Source organism: Trachypithecus francoisi, unplaced genomic scaffold, assembly GCF_009764315.1.
Source record: "Trachypithecus francoisi isolate TF-2019V2 unplaced genomic scaffold, Tfra_2.0 Contig01440, whole genome shotgun sequence".
NCBI classification, from domain to species: domain Eukaryota; kingdom Metazoa; phylum Chordata; class Mammalia; order Primates; family Cercopithecidae; genus Trachypithecus; species Trachypithecus francoisi.
In genome coordinates this window covers 278,425-282,500 of record NW_022681431.1, presented here as the reverse complement: position 1 = coordinate 282,500, position 4,076 = coordinate 278,425, and positions in this window count along the sequence as shown.

Sequence of the window (4,076 nt, the reverse complement as noted above, 5' to 3'; positions counted from 1 at the left end):
ACCTGAGGTCAGGAGCTCGAGACCAGCCTGGCCAACATGGTGAAACCCTGTCTCTACTAAAGGTACAAAAATTAGCCAGGTGTGGTGGCATGCACCTGTAATCCCAGCTGCTGAGGAGGTCAAGTCACGAAAATCACTTGAACCTGGGAGGCAGAGGTTGCAGTGAGCCAAGATTGTGCCACTGCGCTCCAGCCTGGGAGCCAGAACAAAGACTGTGTCTCAAAAAAAGAAAAAAATATTTTTAGTTTCTTATAATTTCTTAGGCTCCCATTAATTTGCAAGTAAGAAAAATCACCTTATGTTTCTATTAATTTAAAAGTATTCATAATCCCAGCACTGTGGGAGGCCAAGGTGATTGGATCAGGAGTTCAAGACCAGCCTGGATAAAGATGGTGAAACCCCATCTCTACTAAAAATATAAAAATTAGCCAGGCTTGGTGGTGAGTACCTGTAGTCCCAGCTACTCAGGAGGCTGAGGCACGAGAATCGCTTGAACCTGGGAGGTGGAGGTTGCAGGGAACCAAGATTGCGCCACTGCACTCCAGCCTGGGCGACAGAGTGAGACTCATCTCAAAGTAAATAAATATACAAATAAATACAAGTACTCACACTATCTCTGCTAGATAGGCTAAGGAATTATTTATCTTTTGTTCCCTTTGAAAAGGGAGAACTGGCAGGGTGCAATGTTTCATGTCTGTAATCCTAGTGCTTTTGGAGGCTGAGACAGGAGGATTGCTTGAGAAGAGGAGCTGGAGACCACCCTGGGCAACATAGTGAGATCCCTTCTCTACAAAATATTGTTTAAAAGTTAGACAGGAGTGGTGGCATGCAGCTGTAATCCCAGCGACTCAGGAGACTGAGGCAGGAGGATCACTTGAGCCCAGGAGTTTAAGGCTGTACTGAGCTATGACTGCACCACTGCACTTCAGCCTGGGCGACAGAGCAAGATCCCATCTTTTAAGAAATGAAAATAAAATAAAACAAAAGTATTCAGACTATCTCTGCTAGGTAGGCTGAGAAACTCTTTATCCTTTGTCCCCTTTAGGAAGAGAGAGTTATATGAAGTCATTACAAAGGGAATACTGCAGGAGGCAGTCAAGTGATGGGTATAGAGCCAATGGGCCTTAATAAATTAGACAGATGAAAACACAGCTACAGGGTGGTGGTTAGAGAAAGTAGATTTGAGCAACATTTTCTTTATTATTATTATTATTACTATACTTTAAGTTCTAGGGTACATGTGTACAATGTGCAGGTTTGTTACATATGTATACATGTGCCATGTTGGTGTGCTGCACCCATTAACTCATCATTTACATTAGGTATATCTCCTAATGCTATCCCTTCCCCCTGCCCCCTCCCCACAACAGGCCCCGGTGTGTGATGTTCCCCTTCCTGTATCCAAGTGATCTCATTTGAGCAACACTTTCTTAAGTTCAGGAGCTCATATGCAGAATTTTGGAGACAAAGGACATTTGCCAATGGAGAGGGAAATAGCAAAGGTGCCATGAGGAAAGAAAAACACAGAGCATCCAAGTCAGGGAACGCGCCTTCCTTTGGAACAGCAGGGAAAGACAGGGTAAGAAAGCTCTTCCTATGCAAGAGACTTGGGAGCCATGGAATCAGAGAATGTTGACTTGGATGGCACTTTCAAGATGGACAAATCTAAGCATCTAATTTTCTAGAAGTAGAAGCAGGCTCAGAGAGGCTGAGATTTTATTTATCTTTGTTACTTTGTTTTATTGTTTTTAGAGATGGGATCTGGTTATGCTGTCCAGCCTAGAATGCAGTGGTTGTTCACAGGCACAGTCACAACACGCTGCAGCCTAGAGCTCTTAGCCTCAAGCAATCCTCCCACCACAGCCTTCAGAGTAGCCGAGACTACAGGCAGGAGCCACCACACTGCCTTGCCCAAAGAATGTTTTTGGTTTTTTGGTGGGGGGGGATGAAGTCTTGCTCTCTTGCCCAGGCTGGAATGCAGTGGCACAATCCCAGCTCACTGCAACCTCCCCCCGCCAAGTTCAAGCAATTCTCCTGCCTCAGCCTCCTGAGTAGCTGGGATTACAGGCAGGCGCCACCTCGCCTGGCTAATTTTTGTATTTTTAGTAGAGATGGGGTTTCACCCTGTTAGCCAGGCTGGTCTCGAACTCCTGACCTCAGGTGATCCGCCCACCTCAGCCTCCCAAAGTGCTGGGATTGCAGGTGTGAAACACCGCGCCCAGACCCCTTGCCTGAAGGTTTTAAATGACAGCAATAAATAGGCTAGAAGTCAGGTTTGGATGGCAGCAGTTATTCTGGAGGAACTTTAGGTTGGTTCCCCACTGCCCAGCAACATAGTAGATGAGCACTTCCGTTGTAGTCATTTCTTTCAGGGTTTACCTCCACCAAGGTGCCCTGGTCTGACTTTCATTCGAAACTCAGATTCTCCTAGGGCAGGGCCCTAGTTCCTACCAGCCATCGATGTGTCCTCTTTCTCTACTTTTACTCCCCTAAAGCTATGACTATCTATTGGGAGGCATGGATAATGTTCATTTCAGCAGGTGGGTCTGCACAATTCTAATTTTTCCATGCATTATCTTATTTAACCCTCACCACAAAAGAAACAATGAGATTGGAGGTCATATTATTCTGTGTTACAGATGGAGAAAGCAAAGTACAGCTAGGCTAAGTTTTCCAGGGTTCCCTGTGAAATTAATCACATAAAGACTTAGGAACAGCCCCTGGCACACGCTAAGCCCCAGTATCTGTTAGATATTATATTTATTGTTTTACTAGAGGCTATGTCATGTAGCAGGTAGGAGCTCGGACTCTGGAGCCAGATTCTCTGGGGTCAAACCACCATTTATACTAGCTGTGCGCTCTCGAGGAAATAGAGGTAATAACAGTAAAGAAATTAGTACTCAGCCAGGCACGGTGGCTCATCCCTCTAATCCCAGCACTTTGGGAGGCCAAGGTGGGCGGATCACGAGGTCAAGAGATCGAGATCATCTTGGCCAACATGGTGAAACCCTGTCTGTACTTAAAATACAAACAATTAGCTGGGTGTGGTGGCAGGCGCCTGTAGTCCCAGCTACTCCAGAGGCTGAGAATGATTTGAACCCGGGAGGCAGAGATTGCAGTGAGCCAAGATTGCACCACTGCACTCCAGCCTGGCGACAGAGTGAGACCCCATCTCAAAAAAAAAAAAAGAAATTAGTACTCATGGTAACTAACACATAATGATCACGATGTATTATCATTTCTAAATGTGTTTCTTATTCTTTCTTAGTTTAAGCACATGCCTAAAACAAACTATACACACCCATAAGATTCATATGAATCAAGATTATTACCAGTCAAGCTTGCGTGGCTCTCCCTGTGGGTGAGGTGGGAAAGGCCGGACAGCTTCCTCCCCTTATGGAGTCTCTGGAATTTAGCAGCACTGGGTTTCTAGATTTTTTACTGACTTAGTCATTCAACAACAAGTATCTGCTATGAGCCAACAGAGGAAAGCCACAGAAATGTAAGTCAACCCTCCCGACTTGGAGGCGCTGATAGCCTTTCCAAGGAGACAGAGAGAGAAATAATTTCAATGCCATGTGTTTTAGTGGAGACTCCACCCAGTGGCCCAGAGAAAGAGAGGACACCTAAATGAGATGTTGAAGGATGATGGAGGAAGGGGCAGGAGGCATTCCAAGCAGGGGCAAGCTGGGGGCATAGGTAGCCTGAAGGAGTCTAGGCTGGCAACAAAGCAGGGAGGGTCCTGCGTGGCTGGAGGAGGCAGTTCTGGAGGCTCAGGAGGAGAAGCGCCTGCAGAAGTAGGCAGGGGAGATGGGAAGATTGAGAAGAGCCTTGCATACCATTCTAAGGAATTTGATTGTCACGAGCCAGGCAAACAGGAAGCTTTGAGAAGCTTTGAAGGAGGGAAGTATAGAGTTAGAGCTATATTATGAACCCATGACGATTAAAAATTTTAAAATTAAACTGCAAAGAGGGCGGGTACAGTGGCTCACTCCTGTAGTCCCAGCATTTTGGGAGGCCAAGGCGGGAGGATTACCTGAGGTCAGGAGTTCAAGACCAGCCTGGCCAACATAGTG